We start from the raw sequence: 25,694 nt of genomic DNA on the forward strand, positions 1-25,694 counted from the left end.
TTATCTGATTTAAATAGCATTAAGGGACCTAGCATGATAATCCGATTTCCCAAAAATATTATATTTATTAGGCGTGATAGAATAATCATATTAGGTTAGTTTAACAGTTCATAAAAAGGGCGAGGAAAGCAGTTAAATCATCGAAAAGGGACACATTACGACGCACCCTTGAGAGGTGCGTCACGGTTCTCAGAAAACTAACCACTTTGACTTTGCTATTTCTCCTTTTTATTTAACGAATCTCGATTATGGGACAGGATACATTCTGTTCGATTTATGGATCGATTGCGACAGAACGCGTGAACAGTTTCGCAGTGAGAGGCTTAGGCTAAGGGGTTTAGAGTCAATACTCAGAATATATTATGTGTTGTTGTGTGTTTCACGTCGAAACTAGGGGCCTATTTATAGGGAAGAGTTCGTGGAAAGATAGAATTGCAGAGTTCTAATCCATAAATAATTAGGAAAAAAACACGTCCCAGGTAATTTCGGCGCCCAGCTCTGGGCGTCAAAGATTTCGGCGCCCAGGGCTGGGCGTTGAAAATAGAGATCTATGCAATTTCAGCGCCCAGGGCTGGGCGTCAAAGATTTCGGCGCCCAGCTCTGGGCGTTGAAAGTGATGTCTGGGCCGAATTCTTTGTCAGATTCGGATTCCTGAAATCCGTAGAGTTTGAGATTAATTCGAGTCTTTTAGCGCGTATTAATTTTGTGACGGAATGCGTCTGGGCCCGTTACGAACTCTAGGCTCGTTAGGATTTCAATTAATACGTAACTCTTATTTCTGAATCATATTAGGAATAGGATTCTCGCGGTTTTCTATCTCATTTAGGATTTACGTTGGAGTGCAACACCTAATTCTGACAGGTTTCTATCTTTTATGATTTGCCACTTTTAGAAGCTACCTTTTACGGCAGTTTACTATTTTTTAGCAGGTTTCCATAAATAGCAGGTTTCGGGTGAAATGAAATGGGGAATCGAGATTCGTTTATTTTATAGGAGATGCGTTGTCAAGTGGAGTTTTTATGCTTTCATCATCGAACCTTTCCCTTACGGGAATGGGGACAAAAGTAGGTGTCTACAGCCTCCATACTTGACATCGGGAATGTCAGGTAAATGCCAAGTTTCGGTAGGCGCGGAAATGGTCACACACTTTGGTCGGGAACCGTATGGAGAGTCACCATTTCGTTGCCCCTGGGGCTAGCCCGAATGTAGAACACATCCGTTTGGGCAAAGGTAGAAATTCATTTTGCACAATATGGTTTTCGAAAAATGCATGAAATGCCTAGAAATTGAAATTGAAATCGTACTTGAATTTGTATTTGTAAAGCTCGTTTTTCGGCACTTGTTCACGAGGTTTGGGAGCGTCCTTCCAGATTCAAAAATAGACTAACTCCCAACACGGAAAGTTGAGCAAAAGTGGGCGACGAGCCACTGTGAGCCACTGTCCTGGATGTAGGCAGTGGCGTTGGACGCAGGGGCTGCGCCTGGCGCCAGTGCTGGCATCCAGTACTTAAGCAGATCAGTGGCTTGTTGCTTGAAATCTGCCTGCATTTTCGAATTGAAATTAGTAAATTCCCCAGCAGAGTCGCCAGAATTGTAGGGGTTTTTTTTGTGCAAAACTTGTTTCCCGTTCTACAAGAGGGGCGGTTCTTTAGAAAACCATAGAATTTTTGTACCTCGAAGGAGTCGCCACCAAACATTATTTAAAGTCTCGTTTGGAAAGACCGCAAGTGAATCTATTTTGGATAAGGCTTTGAATCCTCGAAACGGATGGGTGAGATCCGGGCACGGGAACAAAAATGCTTATTCCGCGAGCTTTAGAAATATTCTAGTACGGTGGCATAACATTTTTTCGAAAATATGCCCTAGATTAGACTATGTAGGTTTGAATTTAGAGCAAATAGAATCTCTAATTGTATGGTGGTCACTTTGCTTTAAATATTGATTTAAGGAACCTAAGGCCGGTCTGTCCAAAAAATTATCTTTGTTAAGCGTGATGTAACCTTTGTACTTTGTTGTATTTAGCATGTGCGGTGATGAAAGCAATAAAGCAAATAAAGCAACATCACAATACTAAGTAAAGTGCGGAATTAGTAAATACAAGACCCCCTAGAAAAGGACTAGGGAGTAGGTCCACATTGCCTAGAAATGGACTAGGCAAGTAAAGATGCGGAATTGAAAGTGCGGAATTGAAATTGCGGTATTGAAATTGCGGTATTGAAATTGCGGTATTGAAAGTGCGATATTGAAATTGCGGTATTGAAAGGTAAGATATTGAAATTGCAATATTGAAAGGTGCATAATTGAAATTTGTACTTGGGTACATGAGATTCGAATGCCAAGCGGCTCCTTAAAAATAAGTGCGCCCGACACGAATTCAAAGCCAAAAATCTGAACTTGGGACAGGTTGCTCAACCCAAATATCCTAGATTTTGCATGTTAAACTTGAACTTGAAAGCTTGAATATTGAAGTTTTGAACTTGAAATAATTTGAAATTTGAACTTGAAAGGATCCTAGTTTAGGGAAGTAACCATGAACAACCCTAAACATGGTGGGATCTTGAAAATTAAAAATTTGAACTTGTATATTGAAAAAAATGGAGTTTTGAATCTCAAAAGACTAAACCTTAAAGTGTTAAAAGGTGTCATTTTTTTATTACCCCATGTTTGAAGGTGATTCTAGTCCAAGGGGTGATTGTAAACAACTTGGACATCCTTGAATCTTGAAAGTTTGCATTTTGTATTTTGAAAAAGTTTGTATTTTTGGAAAACATGTATGATTGTTGCAAGTGGTGTTTTTAATGATTAAAAAAAACACCAACTTGCTAATCATTTAGAAATCAAAGCAACATAGTTGATTAGAATGGGATTCGGATTTACCTAGTTAGGTTTAGGCAAGAGCTCCCAATTTCTTTTGAATTTAGGAATTTTGTATGTGTTTTTGAGGAGATTTTGAGTTGTATTTTGAGGCGTAATGTCAAAATTACGACGTTGTATTGTTGTTCTCCTCCTCATTATGCTGAAAATGAGGGGTATTTATAGGGGGAATGGGTGCAAGGCGCCAGCACACGCCAGCGCAGGGCGCTGGTCCAGCGCAGTTTTATTAATTCCAGGGTTTCTCTGAATTTGAAAGTTTTCACTTAGTAGGTCTCCATACTAAGGCTCAAGCCAATTAAGTCCGTAGCGTCTACCGATTTCGCCATATCCCCTTTTTTTTATTAAGATCTCCGTGTCATGTCCTTCCCTTTTATTCTTTCATTTCTGACGGAACCCTCGAATTAATTCGATTTAATATGGCTTACTATACCGAAAAATGCTTCCTCCTTTTTCATTTTTTGTCTATCTTCTTGCATTTATATCAGATTTGATTTTGTCTAATCAGACCTGATTCTATCATTTCTGTAGCTACAATTCAATATAGAGGGATATATACCATATATATCCTCCGTCCCGTTCATTTTCCCGTGCAATTTTTAATACTCAAACGGTCGATTCTTTTTTTGTTATCATCATCTACGAATGCAAGCAGAAGAATATCTTATTATGTTAATATAATCCGGAGTTCATCTTTCTCAATTCTAATTTTTTTATTTCTATTTTAATTGAATTTGAAAATTCATAGCTCTACAAAAAAGAAAATATATAATTTCTAAATCGAATTGTTCTAGACGAAAAATATTTTATAATGTATAGAATATACATAGAGATAAATAAACTAAATTAAATATTTCTATTCATTTGTTATTTGATTTCAAATATTTATTTGAAATTCATATATATAAAGAATAAAAATGAATAAGCCTAAAACTAAAATATAGTGTCAGTGCATGTATAATTTCTGGGAGCCCGCTTAGCTCAGAGGTTAGAGCATCGCATTTGTAATGCGATGGTCATCGGTTCGAGTCCGATAGCCGGCTTTTTTCTATTTTTCTTTGTTCTTTAGATATATTTTTATCTTATTTGAAATCGAAGACCAAAGAAAATAATAAGGATGCTTTTCCCTTCTTTAAAACAATCTATTATGTCGTAGCAACTTACAACTAGGAAGAAAAGGAAAAGCAAAGGGTTCAATCTCGGCAGATCAAATCCGGAAAAACTCTTTCTTTTCCTTTTTTTTTTACTTACATATTGTAATACAAAATATATAATATATAAAAAGGTTTGTATATTAATGTATATACAATCCATTTCATTGGAATCCAACACTTCCAAATCCAACATTTCAGGGGATTTCGTTTCATTTATCATTTAGTTCAGTTTTAATTTAGGGTTTTTTGTAAAATGGAATATATATATATATAAATAGAAATAAAGAAAATAAATAAAGAAAGGAGTCTTTATGTCGCGTTACCGAGGGCCTCGTTTCAAAAAAATACGCCGTCTAGGAGCTTTACCTGGACTAACTAATAAAAGGCCTAGAGCCGGAAGTGATCTTAGAAACCAATCACGTTCCGGGAAAAGATCTCAATATCGTATTCGTCTAGAAGAAAAACAAAAATTGCGTTTTCATTATGGTATTACAGAACGACAATTACTTAAATACGTTCGTATCGCCAGAAAAGCCAAAGGGTCAACAGGTCAGGTTTTACTACAATTACTTGAAATGCGTTTGGATAATATCCTTTTTCGATTGGGCATGGCTCCGACTATTCCTGGAGCCCGCCAATTAGTTAACCATAGACATATTTTAGTTAACGGCCGCATAGTAGATATACCAAGTTATCGTTGCAAACCCCAAGATACTATTATGGCGAGGGATGAACAAAAATCCATAGCTCTAATTCAAAATTCTCTTGATTTATCCCCCCGCGAGGAATTACCCAAACATTTGACTCTTAACCCATTCCCATATAAAGGATTAGTTAATCAAATAATAGATAGTAAGTGGGTCGGTTTAAAAATAAATGAATTACTAGTGGTAGAATATTATTCTCGTCAGACGTAGCCCTAAATAAAATAGAGAGCAAAGGTTACGGTTTCGTACAATTTGGCCCCTTTATTTTTCCAAAGTAAAATAAAATGACTTAAGGGTCAAAGTCAGGGGTTTGACCCAGATTTCTCCCACTTATATATTCTATCCCATCCCGGGTTTTTCCTATTCATGTATCCTAGATTGGCAGAAAGATTTTCACTCCTTCCTTGTCTATTCTTTTATTTCCAGTATTTTAGGTATCGTAACAATGCGAAATAGAAGAAATATACATAAAAAAAAAAAGAAGGATCTAACTCTTATGTTCTAAAGTATTTCTTGTTGTTTGATTTGTTACAGTTCGAAATGTTGGCGAATTTAGGCTATATTTATAGAAAAGAGTTTTTGGAAAGATAGAATTGCAGAGCTCTAATCCACAAAGAATTAGGAAAAAAACACGTACCCAGGTAATTCCAGCACCCAGGCCTGGGCGCCGAAGATTTCGGCGCCCAGAGCCAAGCGTTGAAAATAGGGTCTGGCTATTTTCTTAGTCAGATTCGGATTCCTGAAATCCGTAGTGTTTGAGACTTAATCGAGTCTTTTAGTGCGTATCAATTTCATGACAGAATGCGTCTGGGCCCGTTACGAACTCTAGGCTCGTTAGGATTTTAATTAATACGTAACTCTTATTTCCGAATCATATTAGGAATAGGATTCTCGCAGTTTTCTATCTCATTTAGGATTTATGTTAGAGTGCAACACCTAATTCTGACAGGTTTCTATCTTTTATGACTTGCCACTTTTAGAAGCTACCCTTTACGGCAGTTACTATTTTTAGCAGGTTTCCATAAATAGCAGGTTTCGGGTGAAACGAGAAGGGTGATTGAGATTCGTTATTTTATAGGAGATGCGTTGTCAAGTGGAGATTTATGTTTTCATCATCGAACCTTCCCTTTCGGGAATGGGGACAAAAGTAGGTGTCTACAGTTAGCCCCCACTTTGACTGAGTCTTGGAGTAAGACGATGGTCAAAGTTTTAGACGGAGTGCGTCACACAAGCCATGGTGACCTGTTTTTTGCGAGGGTCTCACGAGCCCCCGAGTGATAACATTTGACTTAAGGGTCATCACTTTGAAGTGTCGACATATCCCTCACGTGTCATTGGGATTTGTCAACGGATAGTATAGAAACTCCCTCACTTTGTAATTGGAAGGATCTAAAGGTGCGTAGAAACTCCCTCACTTTGTTATTGGGAGTAGCTACAGATGTTTTCGAAATCAAAGTTGTAAAGTGTAATTGGGCCTGGCCAAGCCCAATCACGAGGTAAAAATGTTTTTAAAGATTCTCATTTTTAGGGTTAGCTAAACGAGAAAACCCCCTTGTTTTTATGGGACGTAAAACGAAGGAAAATCCAGCACATCGTTCTTTTTTGGAAATAACGGAAAACCAATCTTTGAATTTTTTGTGGAAAAAGGAAAGCTACTCACATCGTTCTTTTTTGGAAAAAACGGAAAACCAAAAGCTACTCACATCGTTTTCGGGAAAAACGGAAAACCAAAAAGCTACTCACATCGTTTTTGGGAAAAACGGAAAACCCAAAAAAGTTATCACTGCAGCGACTAAGGACCTGCGCTGTTAGTGACGCAGACCCCGCCGGCTAAAGATGGCGAGCCTGTCCGCTAAGGGTGGACACCCCGTCCGATAGAAGTGGACGAATCTGTTTTGAAATTTGTTTGTGTTTATTTTTTGAAAATAAGGACCTACGTGGTTTGCGCCGTAGACCCCGCCGGCTGAAGATGGCGAGCCTATTTCATTTTGTTTTTGAAGATTCTATTTTTCGAAAACTGAGGACCTGCGCGGCTAGTGACGCAGACCCCGCCCGCTGCGGGTGGGCGCCCCTGAATTCGTTTTTCAATTTGGGACTCGCGTGGTTCGTGACGCGATCCTGCCCACTAAGATGGGCAAGTTTCCTACTTTTTTCATCGTGATTTCTTTTTGAGAATTTCTTTTATTCATTCTTGCAAGAGCGAATTCTTTCGAGGGATGCTCGGATTTAGTTGTAACCTGAACGTGGGTTGACAACGGGTTTAGACGGACCTTTGTCTTGCGACCGTCTGCTTTCGTGGTTTTGAGCTAGTCTTTACGGCTCGATTTTTGCCACTACTTGGTCTAATGACGACCTTTCTCTGAGGTCGAACCTATTTTTTTGAGATATCCAAACATGAGATGGTGTATGGCGTAGTCCGGGAATGTGATTTTGATTGTGCGCTCCTCGTTGGAGTATATTTTTTTGCGAGCCCCCAAGCACTGGGGCTCGTCGGTCGTTTTTCGCATCTTGTAATCATGTTTGGCGTCATGCTCGTATGCGCGAGCGACCTTTTATAGTAGTGTGCTATTTTAGCGAAGCCGTGGAGTGCGACTTCAGTTTTCACGCGACACCCGGTTTTAGCTTGGCCCGGATTAATCCTTTGACAGACAAACATTTTTTATTTGGGAAACCAACGACTTAACGACACACATTTTTTGGTGTTTCGAAGAATGACCATGACATTTATTTTGATTTGAAAAGTGTACATAAGCATTTTTCTGAGACAAGTCTAAGTTTCGACCAAGTTTTAATGTTTATTTTTGCTGATTTGGGAGCTAAAGGTGCTTTTGGGCTTGATCCTACTTGCAATAGGGCCTCGTGTTTAGCAACACGGTTTTAAGTCCTTTCTTGTTCCGCGTTTTGTGAAATCTGGGCCTTGGGCTGCATTTCCGGCGCCCAAGGCTAGGCGTTAAACATTTCGGCGCCCAGCCATGGGCGCTGGAAGTCTTTTCCTGGTGATATTTGACTTTCGGATTTCCTAACACGTTTCCGAATGGGATCAGGAGGTTACTGGGTGCGTTCAGCTATATATAGGGGCTAGATACGTCCCTATTTTCCACCACTCTCAATTTCCTTCTCTCTTTTTTGCTGTGTTTTAATTACTCATTGCTTTTGCCATGTCGATCCCTACTTTCTCACTCCAACGGACTGTTAGGCGTTGGTTACGGGCCCTTACTCCCACAGAAAAGGCTTTGTTAAAAGAATACCACTTAGAGGCACTTTTAGGCTTACAACAAATTAATATTGATTATAACTTTCTGCATGCTGCTCTAAGCTTCTGGGACTCCGATCATCATGTTTTTGCCTTTCGGGGCAACGAAATATGTCCTTTGCCAGATGAATTTGCTGCGATCCTTGGTTATCCTACTAATGCTACTCCTGCTACCCCTGTCACTATTGAAGAGGGTAAAACAACCATAGGGGCTTTCCTAGGACTAGATGATAACATGTTTGCTGAAATTGTTGTAGGTGACGAGGTTAACTTGGCAAAACTTGTAAAACATCACTTTAGGCCTAGTAAGAATATGACCGAACAGAAATGGAATATTCGAGCCCTTGTATTTTGCTTGTTGAATCACTATTTGCTGTCGAATAACAATGGCGCGTTCGGTGACATAAGGTTGATCCCCTTGATTAGCCAGATGGAAAGTTGCTATTCTATTATGCCGTTGGTTGTTGCCGAGACTTTGCTGAGTGCGGATGAGCTGAAGAAGGATGCCAAATCTGAACACTTTAAGGGAAGCCCCCTATTACTGCAGGTAATCGATTTTTCCTTGCGCACGTATACACGTTTTTTTTGCGTACACAATGAGTTTCAGCGCCTAGGGCTGGGCGCTGGAATTTTCGGCGCCTGGTCCTGGGCGTTGAAACTGCGCACCAGGAACCGTTTTCTTTTATTATTTTTTGATCGTGCCCGCTTTTTGCAGATTTGGCTCGTGGAACGGCTTAGACTTTTGGAAGCTCCTGCCGATCCTAAACATTATCGCCCTATAGCCTTGGGTAACCGAAAATACTTGCACCAAGGCCAGGTTGAGGCCGAATGGACCTCCTTTTTTACTTATGGCATTTGTTCTATTAAGTGGGTGGTACCATGGTGGGGTTTGACTACTATGACAGGGGGTTCTTATGTATCGGTTTATGTTTCTTTGTTGGGGCTATCTCGTCCCATTTATATTCCCTTACCGAGTCATGCGTCAATATGGTTTAAGGCAGACTATCCCTTTTTCTGATACGGTACCACCTAAGGTAGCGGCCTTTTCACAAGCACGGGTTCTAGCGTGGGCTAAGTATTATGATGGTCTCCCGCGTTGGGCCGTAGCTACAAATGGCTTTGTGGGTCTTTCTGAAAACTACAAGTTGTGGATGAGCTCCAATGATAAAGATGTGAGGACCGAGGCTCAAAATGGGGAGCCGGCTGAGCTTTTGATACCTCGTATTCGTGTTAAGTATGAGGGTCCTGATTCTGCCAAACCTCGTACCTATAGTATTAAGACTGTGAAAGCTCGTCCTGATCGAAAGCGAAAGGAAGTTCCTCCCCGTTCCAGTTTCATGCCTAAAAAGATGCCTAACATGAAGGGGCCTGCTGTTGTTAAAAGAAATGCAAGCTCTCGCGGAGATCGTCGCCGGAACAATGTATGGGTTAGGAAGGCTCAGCCGCCTGTAGAAACAGTGGCTAGTCTAGTCGATGATAATAATCCTTCTCCCACCATTGTCTGTGCCCTTGAGGCTGAGCGGGCTATAACTGAGAATGTTTCTGAAGCCTTGGCATCTTTGGAAGTTAGTGTCCAGGAGCCGGTTCTTATGGAGATTGATATTGGGGCAGCGCAGAAGACTGTGGGGGTGGATCATGCGAACATTGCCCTCTAGAAGACTTTATTTGATGATCCGGAAGAACTAGAGTAGTGTAGTTCTTGCTAGGGTGTAGGTGCCCTTTATTTATTTCAGTTGTGTTTGTTTTTTATTCTTAGCACTTTGTTTTCCTTCCTATTATTTTTCAATAAAGGCGTATTTTTATTTTTTCATTTTTTGTTTCTCCTCCTTTTTTATGTTTTTATGTGTCTAACACTTTGCACAAAGAATATGTGTTTCTTTTTTATTGGACCGAATCCTTGGTAAGGATTGCCTACCTATCTTGTCAGAATCAGGTCGCGCGTAGTTCTAGCTTAGAATAAGTTCTAGTATGCCGGATTTCGGTAGATATGCCCCGAGGTGGAAGCATATTACTTAATCGGTCAAATGAGTGAAGTATTATCATTATTTTCGTCTGCCGTTTTTTGCCATAAGTCGCGTAAAAATGAAATTCGACTAATTTGTATGGCTATATTTTTGGTAAGCCTATTTGGATACGTACTGTACCCCCCAAGTGTTCGTTATTTTTCCGTTGTGTGCGGATAAAATGACGAGCACTTCTGAAAAGAAAATTTTAGGCAGGCAGAGAGTTTCAACGCCCAGGATGGGGCGTCAGAAATTTCGGCGCCCAGCCCTGGGCGCTGAAAATGATTTCTGGCGGTCGTTTTTGACGCTTTGCTTCACATGTTCTTGCATTTATTTCTTTTTTGTGCCTTGATTTTTGCTCGTATTTAAAGTCAATTTTGAGGCTATTTTGGAGGCTTTTTTGACTGTTAGCGTGAAATGCATTTTTGTCCGGATTAATTTTTTCTATTCGTGACTCGAAACAGTTTTGAAAATGGAGTTAGGGTGCGGAAGTTATGAAGATCTTTGTGTAGGCTTTTGAGGTGGGTTGAGGTGCGTGTCGTTTTTGAAGGATTGGTGGGGGTTATATTTTATTAATTCCCCTTTTAAGCAACATTTGCTTTCGTTTTGGATTTTGATTTCCTTTGACTTCTTTGGGTTGTATGGGTTGATTTTTATGGTTACACTGGTTGACTTTTATGTTTTGGGGATATGAATGGGATGGTGCGGTTTATTTTGTGGGTTTTGGGAATTGGCTCCCATGGCACTGTTTCAAAACCGAGTGGGCTTTGTTTGTTGGGCCTAGAGTGGGCCGCCTCTTTATTTTTGTATTTTGCAAGTACATTTGGTGCTTATTTAGTGTTAGAATAAAAATTTTAGGAGAAATATTACGCCTTTATTGATTCGGAAAGTAAGGAAAACACACTGAAATAAACGTGACCTATATTCTATGGGGCCTTAGGACCATCTAAAGTCTCTATTATTTTTTTTCTACCAATCTAAAGAACTACTAGGCGCTTTTTACTAATGGTGCTATATGTGGCTCAAGCCTGGGGTTTAGTCTCATAAAACTTCGGTCCTTCACCGGTACTCATCTTGAATTCTATTCCTTTTACATTGACCCACTGATATGTCTTCACCCATCCGTTCTCGATCTCTTCTAGTGTTGATGCAGGAGAGATTAACCGGGTTGGATCGAAACCTTCATCTTGTAAAGCTAGGGTAGTCATCACAGTCTCGTTCTCCATAGGCCTCGATTCGTTAAACAATGTCCATAGAGCCTGGTTGTCCAATATTTCAGCTGTTTTAGTCTTGGTGAGGTGGGGTGCCTCACCCAAGGTGTGGCAGTCATGGAAAATTTCAAATCCGGGTTTTAGCAAGCCATCCTGAACGAAGGGTTGTGGGAAATTGCAGCATGGGTGTTCTTCTCCTTCCCGAACGAACATCCCGTTAAGGGTTCTTTGATACGGGGGAAGGAGGGTGGTTTGTTTGGCTTTGTTAAGGCGTAGCCCAGACAGGCGGTCAGCAATATCTTCCTCCGTTGGTTCATAGCCTAAGCCAAAGAGAGTAGATTTGTTGGGTAAAGGATGGAATGTGCATTCCTTCTTCCTTATGCCCAATGGGGTTCCTGGGAAATAACCTTGAGCTAGCAGCATTCTAGGGATGACCCGGGATGCATGCGGGTCTAGGAATGCTGGATCATAGTCTTCAATGAACTGGATTGCTTTTTCCATTTGAAACCCATAAAGGTCGTCTGCAGTTTCGGCCGTTCCAACCATAGTACAACTGATGTCGAGAGGAGGGGCGCGGATTTCTAGTATTACCCCGTTATGGTTAAGTTTAACCATTTGGTGCAGGGTAGAAGCCACACCTCCTAAGTCATGGAGCCAAGGTCGCCCCAATAGAAGGTTGAAAGTGGGCTTGATGTCGATTATTTGAAACTCCGTGGTGCGTGCCACAGGCCCGGTTTGTATGGTAAGGTTGATTTTTCCCAACACAGGCCTTCGAGAGTTATCATAGGCTCGTACCCCTTGTGTGGAGGTTTGGAAGTCATCGCTTCCTAGTCCCAAGCAATGGGCGGTTCGCAACGGGCAAACGTTAACCGCCGAACCGTTATCTACGAGCGCTAGGGGGATGTTTTGCCCTTTGCATCCAACTACTAGATAGAGGGCTTTGTTATGGGCACCCCCCTCCCTGGGTAAATCTTTGTCAGTGAAAACTATGGCCTTTTCTCCAGCATCTCTCGTGACGTGGTTAACCAATGAGTCAGGTGTGATATCTGTAGGCACTGAGATGAGGTCAAGTGAGCGAATAAGCTTTTCGCGATGTTCTTTTGAGGTACACATGAGATCCCAGATGGTAATTTCGGCCTTGGTTCTTTTCAATTGTTTCAAAAGAGGATTTTCAATGACTTCTGCGACGGTGGTGTGCCGTCCATTCTCAAGAGCTTGTCTGACTGGGATATCGTCCATAGGAGGTGGGCGAATGTCAGGCTGGTATATTCTTCCTGATCTGGTGAGGTTGTCGACTTCGGGTTCTTGAGTGCTGGTGTCGATGAGAGCATACCCGGGCCAAGTTTCAATTAAGAGGTCCTGGCCCGACACTTGAGATAGGTAGATATCTTCAGCATCATCATCCCACACACCGCACACTTCTCTCTCGATTCGATCCATAGGGACCACAGCGAGTGGTGCTCCTTGAGGTGTAATGTACACCGTAGGGTCGAAGTTCTCATTTTCTGGTTGGTCGAGAGAGATGTGACAAGAGCCGAGTGGGCTCTTGTTGTTGTTGGGTTTGCCAACGTTAGGGAGAGGTATCACTTCATCCTCTATCATGTCCTGGATGGTATTCTTTAGGTTCCAGCAGTTTTCAGTGTCATGCCCATTTCCTTGATGGAATTTGCAGTAAGTACCTTCGACCCAATATTTGCTTTTGACAGGAGGGTCACGGATGGGGCCTATAGGTCTCAACTTTCCTTGATTGGTTAATCTTTCAAAGGCTTGTACCAAAGTCGACCCGAGTGGGGCAAACTTTCGGTCTCGGACCCATCTTCTAGGGCTTCTTCGGGGGGGAGTCTCTTCTACAGCATGGACTTCTTGGGCTTGGGATATGTTACCCCGATTATAGGTGTTGTTTTTATATGTGGGTTTCCTTTATATGGTTTTGGCGAGGTCGTCCTCGATCTTTATTCCCACATCATAAACTCTTTTGAAAGTGTCGAGTCCCAGGTACCTAAGGTGTTGTCTGTAAGCCGGGTCCAGGTTGTCAATGGATTTTTGGACCAATTATGTTTCGGGAGGCCTATTGATTAGCTGGGCCGCCTGGTCCCTCCATCTAGCAAAGTAGGTTATGAAGCCCTCATTTTTCTTTTGGAAGAGAACTTCCAGCTCGCGCATGGTGACTTGGAAATCCATGTTCGACGAGTATTGCTTGATGAAGACATTGACAAACTCTTCCCAAGTGGGGAAGAGCTTAGGGTCCTGGTGATAGTACCATTTGAGCGGCACAGGTTCCAAGGACAAAGGAAAGGCAGGTAAATACATGGACTTGTCCACGCCTTTCAAGTTCATGGCATTCACAAAGCTCAGTAGATGATCACGGGGATTGTCCGTGGCCTTGAACTTTGGTAAGTCAGATGAACTGAACTTTTCTGGTAGTTTGCCAGGAAAAGGTTCAGGATCGAGGGAGAAGTATTTGCTCCCCATGGTTTGCTGTAGGACCATTTTTTCAATCCTCTTCTCGTTATCGAGGTCATTTTTGGCTTGTGCAGCCGCTAAAGCTTCATTTTCCATTTTCAATTGGCCCATAAGTTGGGTCATTTGGACCATCTGGTCTAGCAAATCTTTGATGGACATGTTTGAAGGTGCAAATCGAGGTTGGGGAAGCGGAGATCCTTGAAATGAGGGATGACGGATGGAGCTTGGAGTCACTAAACCTGATGTTGGCGATGTATCTTCGAGACGCACTAACCGTTGATTCCCTGATCGGCACCAAGTGGCAGGACCAGTCCTAGGCATAAGATAAGCTAAAGTTTAGGTTCCCAAAGTTTCAAGCATTACTTAGTCTAGACTTCGACTCTCTCTATTGGTTTTTTGCTCTTTCTTTTATTGGTACGCTTTTTGGTTTTTTTTTTTTGTCATTCTTTGAATTTTCGAAACACTTATTTATTATTTGAACATTGTCGTCGTAGGAGGCCTATCAACGATACAAAGAGTTATTTATTATTTGTTTTTTTTTTGAGTCGCCTCTAGAATCGAGTGCTTTTTCTTACGCCTTCGTAGCAATTCTTTTTTACGAACGTTTTTTTTTTGGTGCTACGTGTTTTTTCCTTTTGCGCGGGCACCGAGGCTGCTGCGCCTGACCAGAAGGCCAAGCAGCAACTTCAGCGCCCAGCGTCGGGCGTGAGAAATTCTGGCGCCCAGCCAGGGGCGTTGAAAATGCGTCCCTGGCTGATTCTCGTTTTCTGTTTGCGTCTACTTTTGTTTATGCGACTTCGATTGAGTGCTTGCCTAATAACTTCCTTTACGCGTTGTGCAGCGTTGTGGGATTCGTTGCAGGCCATCCCGAGCGTCGCTTATTTTTGGGGCGATCATTCAGGTTTGCGGAACACGTATTTCGGTATAACTCTTTGGCAAATTAGTCTATGAATGTTTGGGCAATTTTTAAGGTCGTTGGTTTTCTAGGATAGTTTGTCACACACAATCACATATTTCGCTAAACATAACTAACATTCATCATGAGGCGATAATAACATGTCATGTAGTTTATGATAGGCTTCTATGGGTAGTTATTTGCGCCTAGTTTGGTACCGCTTCTATCGTAGATCCAACACATGCCCCGGTCGAGGTAGTGTCTTCAACAGACGAATTTCGCCCAAGAGGCCAACCCGCAAGTACAAGCCAATGGGGCATGCAGGCGAGAGGGACCTAGTGGGCGAGCGATTGGGTTTGGGACGGGTGTACTACTAGCGAAAGTGTCGAGTGGACAACATTCGAAGCGTATGCACCCCCCGATTGGCGATGGGTATCCTTAGTCCAAACTCCCTGAGGGAGCCAAGATTCATTATGCGGTTCTGCCCGTTCACATTAATATGCTGATTTTCAGGTCGTCCCAACTTGATGGGGAAATAAACGCGGGGTAGGATCGTTTCACCCTTCGGCTATTTTGATTACCTACAAGCACGAGTATTTCCTTCACTATGCCCAGCGGAGTCGCCACTGTGAGGGGGTCGAAAAAGCACGAGGCTAATGCGTGACCTCGTCCCTCGTGGGTGTGACGCTTCTTTTTGTCAAATAAAGTGTAATTGGATTTCCTGTGAGTTTACACCCAATTGACTAGTAATATAGGAGTCGCCATTCAGTTTTTAACGACAATGAGAAAAACTGACAAAACCCGGTTACCGTGACATAAAGGGAGTGCAATTATGTTTGACCACGACGGCCGTAGGTTCCCTTATGATCCCTGGTGGCGGGATCTCTCAACATACACCCGCAAGGTAGAGATTGAGGGTTCGGGGGACTGTAACTACCGAGAGGAGTACTCGCTCGTCGATAACTCCAGAGGCAGGATATCCTTACTAGCTCAGCATATATAATTGAAGGGACATGCGTTAACTATTAAACTAATCTGAGTTGATTTTAGCAATATGCAACATATAATACTAGATCGATCTCGATTATCTGATTTAAATAGCATTAAGGGACCTACCATGATAATCCAATTTCCCAAAAATATTATATTTGTTAGGAGTGGTAGAACAATCAGATTTAGTTAGTTTAACAGTCCATAAAAAGGGCGAGGAAAGCAATTAAATCATAGAAAAGGGACACATTACGACGCACCCTTGAGAGGTGCGTCACGGTTCTCAGAAAACTAACCACTTTGACTTTGCTATTTCTCCTTTTTATTTAACGAATCTCAAATTATGGGAGAGGATACGTTCTGTTCGATTTATGGATCGATTGCGACAAAACGCGTGAATAATTTCGCAGCGTGAGGCTTAGGCTAGGGGTTGGAGTCAATACTCAGAATATGAATTGTGTGTTGTTATTTCACGTAGAACTTGGGCTATATTTATAGAAAAGAGTTTGTGGAAAGATAGAATTGCAGAGCTCTAATCCACAAAGAATTAGGAAAAAAACACGTACCCAGGTAATTCCAGCGCCCAGGCCTGGGCGCCGAAGATTTTGGCGCCCAGAGCCAGGCGTTGAAAATAGGGTCTGGGCTGTTTTCTTAGTCAGATTCGGATTCCTGAAATCCGTAGTGTTTGAGACTTAATCGAGTCTTTTAGTGAGTATCAATTTCATGACGGAATGCGTCTGGGCCCGTTACAAACTCTAGGCTCGTTAGGATTTTAATTAATACGTAACTCTTATTTCCGAATCATATTAGGAATAGGATTCACGCAGTTTTCTATCTCATTTAGGATTTATGTTGGAGTGCAACACCTAATTCTGACAGGTTTCTATCTTTTATGACTTGCCACTTTTAGAAGCTACCCTTTACGGCAGTTACTATTTTTAGCAGGTTTCCATAAATATCAGGTTTCGGGTGAAACGAGAAGGGTGATTGAGATTCGTTATTTTATAGGAGATGCGTTGTCAAGTGGAGATTTATGTTTTCATCATCGAACCTTCCCTTTCGGGAATGGGGACAAAAGTAGGTGTCTACAGCAGTAAGCTGGAAAAGTGCTAAGCAAAGCACCATTGCGGATTCTACAACTGAAGCGGAGTACATTGTTGCACATGAAGCAGCAAAGGAAGCTATATGACTAAGGAAGTTCATAGGTGAACTTGGTGTAGTCCCCTCCATTAAAGGACCAATAGCTCTCTATTGTGATAATAATGGAGCTATTTCACAGGCAAAGGAGCCTAGACACCACCAGAGAGTCAAGCATGTACTTCGTAGATTTCACCTTCTACGAGAGTTCGTTGAAAGAAAAGAAGTCGAGATAAGCAAGATTGGAACTGATGACAACATCTCAGATCCATTAACTAAACCTCTGCCGCAGGCGAAGCACAACTCGCACACTGCAGCTATGGGAATCAAGCATGTTGGAGAATGTCTTTGATGTCCTTATTTAATGTTTTAAAGTTTTAGAGTTTAATACTTTGTAAAACATTATTGTTTAATCATTCACATTAAATTAATAGAATTCATTTTTCCATTTAATTTGTGGTTTATTAAATGATGAGTCCCTTCAATTTGACGATATATTCAAGATAGACTGTCATGACCAGTCCTCTGACTAAGAAATGTCTATCAAGTGAACTTGAATGTCAAAAGTTGAAAATGGTCCCTGGTCGGATTTTTCTATAAAGATGGACGCATAGAAAACGTTAGACGACTGGAATGCAAGATGACTAGTGGTTCTTTTCTTGAACTATGTGGACATGGAAATGTCGTAATCATTTGCATAGATACTTACTTTGGGAAGACTAGTATCGGTCAGACCTACGAAACTTTACTGTAAGAGATGAAAATATGTTATAAGTAAATTTCATTAAAAAATTTTAGACACTAATCCTCAATACCTGAGTGATTTGAGATTACTTGTTTGAGAACTGCTTACTTTGACGTTGTCAACCGTCGCACCGTAAAAGGAGGCTATAAAGGCAACGCTCAGGTAATCACCTATCAAACGAAGTCTAATCTCAAGATCGCAAGATTGGGATTATCCTCCCATAAATCGGGATGAGATGCTGAAAGTTGTACAAGGCCACTTGGAGAGCTAGAAACTGTAAAATGCATGGTCGTGCTCAGATGAATCATAGGCTATGATTATCTGTTTATTTGATCAGTTGAACTCTGAAACCGAGAAACACCTCTGGACATAATAAGGATGACAACTCTTACCTTATATTCAAGAGCAAGCATCGAGAGACAAAGGAATTAGGAAATGCACACTTGTCCCTAAGGACAAGTGGGAGACTGAAGAAAATAATGCCCTTGGTCCAAGTATGCATTTAATGATAAGTCTAATAAATGCGGTTCAGTATTAATTATACAAGTTAATAATTCAGTGAGATCAAGTGAACTGAATGCCTAGCTAGAGGTCGCTTCAGTTCAAGTGGATTAATGATATTAATCCACAACTTACTCTTGACTGAACCCGTAGGGTCACACAAATAGTACGTAAATGGATCAAGTATTTAATGGCATTAAATACCCTATCTAATACATATTCGGAATCCACGGATCTTTGTTTCAGTGGGAGCTAAGATCGTCAAAGGCAAACAAAATGAATACTCCGGAAACGATGATATTGCCGGAAACGAAAATATGGATCGTATCGGAAATATAAATATTATCCAAGTCGTAGATGTTGCCGGAAACGGAAACATGGTGCGTATCGGAAAACATTATCGGAAATGGAAATATTGCCGAAATCGGAAATATTGCCGGAAACGGAAATATTGTCAGAATCGGAAATATTATCGGAATCGGAAAATAGTTCCGGAAACGGAAATATTAAATATTTGTTCGAGACGGAAATTAATTCCGGAATCAGAAATGTTAAATATTGTTCGTATCAAAAATGAATTCCGGAATCGGGAAATTAATCGGAAACGCGTCGTACGAATTAGCATCGGACGAGCTTTCTAGACGAAGGCCCAGCACGAAGCCAGGCCCACGTCCAACAAGGGAAACTCGCGCCACAACACGCCAGCCCAAGGCTGCGCCAAGCCCACCGCAAGGCAAGCCCAGCGCGCGCCCAAGGCTGCGGCAGTCGTGGGCTTCGAGGCAAGTGGGTTGCGTTGCTCGGGTTGTCCGCGCGCGCGCATGGCGCCCCTCGTGGGCTATTGTGCGTGCGTGTGTGTTTGTGTTCACATACGAAACCTAAAGCGTATATGATTCGTTTAATAATTAAATTCCTAATCCTAAAAGATAAACGACGAGAAGGGAGAATAAGGAGGGTAAGCCGGTAAGGGTGTTGCTTCCATGGTAATTGGTTGAATGCATGAGGAGAGAGAAAATGTGGCTCAAATATACAAGTATGGCTGTTGAGAGGAAGAAGACCGAAGATGAAGTAAATTAAAGAAAACTCATAATTAATCTCCACAGTTGATTTAGAGGGTTTAGATTCCTTCTCATTTGAGTGTGTATATATATATATATATATATATATATATATATATATATATATATATATATATATATATATATATATATATATATATATATATATATTATACTGTTCATAACCTAACATTTTGGTCATGGCCTTTGCCCTAATTACCCTATGATGATTCATCATTTGCATTTGCATTATTGGGGAGTAGATTATCAATAACAGGTTTGTAGAGATGACTTGCAAGTGAAGTTATCTAACAATGGTATTGGTGGAACGAGTTATTTTTACTTGCATTGTTTTAAACTCTAATTATTTTAATTACTCTAGATTATAATGTTTTCATTTAGTTAATGGATTATGTTTTTAAGTATATTGGTTTGGGCCGTTATGGTTCCAACTTGTAAGGAGACCATTAACTATTATTTATTGTTTGAAAGTTAGTTAATTCTGTTGCGTAATTCTGGTACTAGCCTTAACCGTTATCACAGTGGCGGTAATATTTATGTAATTCCTTTATTTAAAATTGGAAAATGGTTTTATAAAAGCAAGGAATTATTAGGGTGTTACATTAACAATCTCATTTGTAAGGATAGATTAGGTAAATCTTTGGTTTGAAGGGTTATTGTACAGGGTCACAACAAATACGTACATACTACCTCATTTTCGAAATAATGGGGACAGTTTGCCTTTTTACGCTTGCCAATGTAAATATCTAGACATTAATATCTCTAATTTTGTATTCGTTAAAATTATAAAAATTTAATATTCCGAAAGTATTTATCGAGACGAATCAAACAAGACCACACACGACTATATTTTTCCCTATCTATAAATCACAATTGATAGTCAAATTGAAATAAGTTAAAGTGTCCCTATTATTCCGAAACGGAGGGAGTATTAGACACGCAACTATAACTACGTACTAAGGCTCCGTTTAGTTCACCTTATTTCTCTTGATCTGGTCTGATCTAGTCTGGTCTGATCTGAACTTATTTTTTCTGATCTGATCTGATCTGAACTTATTTTTTCTGATCTGATCTGGCCTGTTTTGATCTGATCTAATCTGATTTTTCCGAATTAAGGTTAAACAAAAATCTACATTTATTAATATGAAACGACTTACGTGATAAAATAAATGTTACACAAATTTGTAATATTGTTATTATATATTTGACTTTGCTCATGATTTAACTATTCCTTATATTAGATATACCTACACATGATCTAGATATAGGGGTTATGATATGGACATATCAATTCTAATCTAGATATGATCTGTACAAATCGGTTCTAATATGGGCATGATCATTACCTGGACATTATCTATACATAGAAGTTTTGATCTAGACATGATCTGCACAGACAAGATCTGATTTGGAAATGATTTGGACAGATCGGTTTTGATCGAAATAGGTCGATTCAAATTTGGACATGATCTGGACATATGGGTTTTGATACGGACTTGATCTTAACAAATCAGTACATATTTAGACATGATCTAGATAGATCGATCCGAATATATGGGTTCTGATCTACACGTATGGGTTCTGATCTGGACATGATCTTTGTATATCAATTCTGATCTGGACATGATCTATACATATCAATTCTGATCTGGACATGATCTATACAGACCAGTTCTGATCTAGACATGATATGTACAGATCAGTTCTGGTCAATTATGATCTGTACAGATCAGTTCTAATCTGCTCACAATCTTTACAAACCAGTTCTGATATGGACATGTTCTGTACAAATCAATTCTGATATGGACATGATCTCTTCATATCAATTATGATCTGAACATAATCTGTACAGAGTCGATATCTAGACCAATTTTAATCTGGACATGATCTGTACAAATCAATTTTGATCTGAACATATTGGTTCTGTAAGGATTGGACATGATTCGTAAGGATCAGTTCTGATATAGACAAGATCTTTGCAGATTTGAACATGATCTGGACATGATCTGTACAAATCAGTTATGATCTGGATATTTTGTGATCATATCGGTTCTAGTCTGGATATATAATGATTCTGATCTGTAAAAATTAGTTCTGATATGGACATGATTTGATCATATCGTTTCTGATCTGGACTTAATGGTTTTTAATTTGACGAATTTGAATGTTTTGTTAATATTTTTTATGCCTTAAATAATAGATTTTAATTGCACCGACAACAACCTTCTTTATTATTAAAGCAATAATAGTAATAAAATAATTGTAATAATAACAATGATATAATAATAATAATAATAATAATAATAATAATAATAATAATAATAATAATAATAATAATAATAACAATAATCTGATCCGATCTGTTCTGATCTATTCGGATCTGAACTTATTTTTTCTGATCTGATCTGGTCTGGTCCGATCTGATTAAATCTGAAATAAGTAATAAGGTCCAGAAATAAGGTGAACTAAACAGGGGCTATGTCAACTTCACTCACTCTAAGGGCTGCTAGTTGTAGGCGATGTCTTAACGTCTTACCGATAGGATCTCTTTCACCACTGATTAAGGACACATTGACAACAATATACGATGTATGAGTATTATGGTTTACGTTGTCACGACGACAGACGTAGATGGGGTCCCTACCAACGGGTCGTCATCCAATGGAAAATACTCTGTGTCGTTCGTATTATACAGATCGTTTTTGTTTATGATCCCAATTTATCGTCAAAATTCACGAAAATACACAATCATTATAGTTTTCACTTAATTACTTGAGGGAAAAAAATTATCGCACATAAAGAATTGATTTTGACACACTACTATAAGACACGGTTTTCCGTACCCTACTCAAATTTTATTTTTGATAAGGAAAAAAACTAGGTTAACCACTTTTGATAGGGCAAACTTAACTCATATTTTCGGATGATGAGGGAGAGGGAATGATCAAAAGACGAAAACTATAATGATATAGTAGAACAAGAGCTTCCTTTTGCCGCCAAGAAATCCGCCGCTAATGAATGATCGAAAATGAATCCAAATTTGATAAATTCCAACTAGCATCTTCAATGAGCCCACTGTTAAGGGAGATTAGTTAATCAAAGAAAAGTCAACCTTTGACTTTCTGTTTCTGTTAGAAGTTGGTTACATTTTAGGCGCCAATTCTGGTGTAACAGAATTCAGTTAGCAGCTTGCTTAGTGATCAAGCTAACTGAGATATAAATGTAATGGGGATCATTGAGTTCATTTTATGAATAATATTACAATCTTCTTCCCTAAATCTCTCCTAATCTCTCTCTATTTCTGATCTCTCTTCTCTTTTCTTTCTGTCAAAATCTCATTCTTCTACAATCTATCATAATTGAATCTTCAATTCGAAGATCAATTGCAGTGATCTAAGGATCCTGCATCATTGGTATCAGAGCAAATTGATTACTCGATCAATTTGGAAACAACTTCAGTAATCTTTAAAAGATCCTGGAAAATCTGCAGTTCTTGAGATTAAAATTGCGTTGAAAAAAATCAAAGCCCTGGCTCCATGATCAACAAGAAGAGCAATGGAGGAACACTTGAAGCAATTGGAGGAAAAAATGCTCGAACAAGCGCAAAGGGTGGAGAGCCAATCTGCTCAACTTGAGGATCAATCCAAGAAGATTGATGGTTTGATGACAGTATTGCTGGAAATGAGGAATCAGATGAAAGATTCCAGCGCTGACACCAGCAGACATCCTACACCTAAAGAGGGTAACTCTACTAAAACCTTTGGTTATAATCCTAAACTTTCATTTCCAAAGTTTGATGGCAACAACAGTAGAGTGTGGATTAAGAAATGCAGTAGATACTTTAGCTTGTGCAATGTTAGTGATGAACACAAAGTAGACTTAGCTTCATTGAATATGGTAGACAAAGCTGAAAAGTGGGTCACAAGCTATTTTTCTGTAAAAAGAAATGTGGATTGGGGGGAATTTTGTCTCGATTTATCTTCTAGGTTTAAAGATGTAAGGGGGTCCAACACTGTGGAACAATTTAATAAACTGCAACAGACTAATACAATTGAAGCATATCTGGATAACTTTGAGGATTTGAAATCTGATGTGATGAATGTACACCATGACTTGCCTGAGGATTTTGTGTTGGAAAGTTTTATTGGAGGTCTTAGTGCTACAGTAAAACCTTTTGTCAAAGCATTTAAACCTACTACCATTGCTGAGGCAGTAGAGTTTGCTAGATTACAAGAAGAACAAACTGCAGCTTTCTCACAGAAATTGTATACCCCAAAATCAACCTATTCTTCTCACAAAGCTATACAAGCCATTCCATTAAACACAAATATACCAAAAAATTCCAGTTTACCTTCTTTGTTACCCACCCCAAACACAAAACCTACTTCACTAACCAAATACAATCCAAAATATGCTAAGAATTTTAGGCATATTCCAGCAGATGTGAGGGCTGACAAAATAGCTAAGGGACTTTGTTACTACTGTGATGCTCCTTATGACAGGACTCACAAATGTCAGTTCAAAGAACCACAATTGTTCACTGTAGAAATTTCCAGTAGTAATGAAGATAGGAGTTCAGATACTAGTGAAGAGGAGCATGATGAATTAGATGATACTGGTGTAACAGAACCAATTCTCTCCTTAAATGCATTGTCTGGTAATCAGAATTTTCAGACCATGAGAGTTAAGGGAGATAGACAAGGCAGGATGTTTCATGTCTTGATTGACTCTGGGAGTACACACAATTTCTTAGACCTGAATTTAGCTAAGAAAATGGGTTGTATGATTGAGTCCATACCTTCCAGTTGCTGATGGCAACCACCTAGCTTGTCAGCATGTATGTAAGGGTTTTACTTGGGAAATGCAGGGTAAAAATTTCACTGCAGATATGATGTTGATTTCATTAGGGGGATGTGACATGGTGTTAGGAGTGCAATGGTTGGCTACACTGGGGCCAATCTGTTGGGATTTCAAAGCTTTATTGATGGAATTCAAATCTGGTGATTGTCAGTTTGTTTTAAAAGGAATTCACCCTCAGAAGGTAAAAGTAGTAGAGGGAGCTCCTTCTGCAAAGTTGTTCAGCAGTGCAGTTCAGTTGTGCCTTCTTCAAGTAAGGGATGTGAATTTTGTATCTGTTTCATCTCAAGTCAACTTTCAGCAACCTTCTAGTACTTTAGAAGAATTGAAAGAACAATTTAAAGATATTTTTGCTGATCCAGATGCGTTGCCACCTCATAGGGGTGTATTTGATCACACCATTCCACTGGAGCCAAATGCCAGACCAGTAAACATTAGACCCTACAGATATCCCTTGAAGCAGAGAGATGTTATAGAGCAACTACTTCAGGATATGTTGGAAAGGGGGGTGATCCAAAACAGTTCTAGCCCTTTTGCTTCTCCTGTTGTTTTGGTGGGCAAGAAAGATGGCACATAGAGGCTTTGTGTAGACTATAGAGAGCTGAATAATAAGACTATTAAAAACAAATTTCCAATTCCTGTCATTGAGGAGTTGATTGATGAATTGGCAGGAGCAGCTGTGTTTAGTAAGCTGGATTTAAGAGCTGGTTATCACCAGTTAAGGGTACATGATCAAGATGTGTATAAAACTGCTTTTAAAACTCATTCAGGGCATTTTGAGTTTCTGGTGATGCCTTTTGAGTTGACTAATGCACCATCTTCCTTTCAAAGTTGGATGTATAGTGTGTTTAAACCCTTGTTGAGGAAATGTGTTCTAGTATTCTTTGATGACATCCTAATCTATAGCAGAACTCATGATGAACATTGGATACATTTGAGACAAGTTTTTGAACTGATGAGGCAGCATAAGATGTTTGCTAAAGCTAGCAAGTGTAGCTTTGCCATAGACAAGGTAGAGTACTTGGGTCATTTCATTTCTGCTAAAGGTGTTGAAACAGATCCAAGTAAAATAGCTGTTGTGGAGAGCTGGCATGTGCCTAAAACAGTCAAAGAATTGAGAAGCTTCCTAGGATTAGCAGGATATTACAGAAAATTTGTGAAGCACTATTACTTGATAAGTAAACCTTTGACTGATCTTTTGAAGAAAGGAGCTTTCACTTGGACAGATGACACTCAGGCTGCTTTTACATCTTTAAAACAAGCTTTAATATCTGCTCCTGTGTTGGCTGTGTCAGACTTTTCTAAGGGTTTTATTGTGGAAACAGATGCATCTAAAACTGGTGTTGAGGCTGTGTTAATGCAGGAGAATCACCCCTTAGCCTATATTAGCAGATCTCTTGGTCCTAAATGGCAAAAGTTATCTGTGTATGAAAAAGAGCTCCTTGCTATAGTTTTTGCTGTCCAGAAGTGGGAACAGTACTTAATGAGCTCTCATTTCACCATCAGAACAGATCAAAAGAGTCTTAAATGGCTTTTACAACAAAAGGTCTCCACACCTTTTCAGCAGTTTTGGTTGTCAAAGCTAATGGGATTTGATTATGACATTCAATACAAAGCTGGAAAAGACAATGTGGCGGCTGATGCTTTGTCTAGAGTTCAAGGGGCTACCATTTTGTGTTTAGTTATTTCAGTAGTTCAATCTGACCTTACCTCTCTTATTAAAGCCAGTTACATTTTAGATGATGCCCTCATGAGCATTATTGCCAAACTACAGAATGCAGAATCAGTGGACAGCTATACTTGGCAAGATGGTTTACTTAGAAGGAAGGGT

The 25,694-nt window shown here is 39.9% G+C and overlaps 1 non-coding gene across 1 annotated transcript; it reads left to right on the forward strand.

The window, feature by feature from the left end:
- Window positions 1-3,841: 3,841 nt before the first annotated feature.
- On the forward strand, window positions 3,842-3,914 carry TRNAT-UGU (transfer RNA threonine (anticodon UGU)). Its single transcript has one exon. It is a non-coding gene; the product is annotated as a tRNA-Thr (tRNA).
- Window positions 3,915-25,694: the final 21,780 nt, after the last annotated feature.

This window comes from Spinacia oleracea, chromosome 1 (genome assembly GCF_020520425.1).
Source record: "Spinacia oleracea cultivar Varoflay chromosome 1, BTI_SOV_V1, whole genome shotgun sequence".
NCBI lineage: Eukaryota > Viridiplantae > Streptophyta > Magnoliopsida > Caryophyllales > Amaranthaceae > Spinacia > Spinacia oleracea.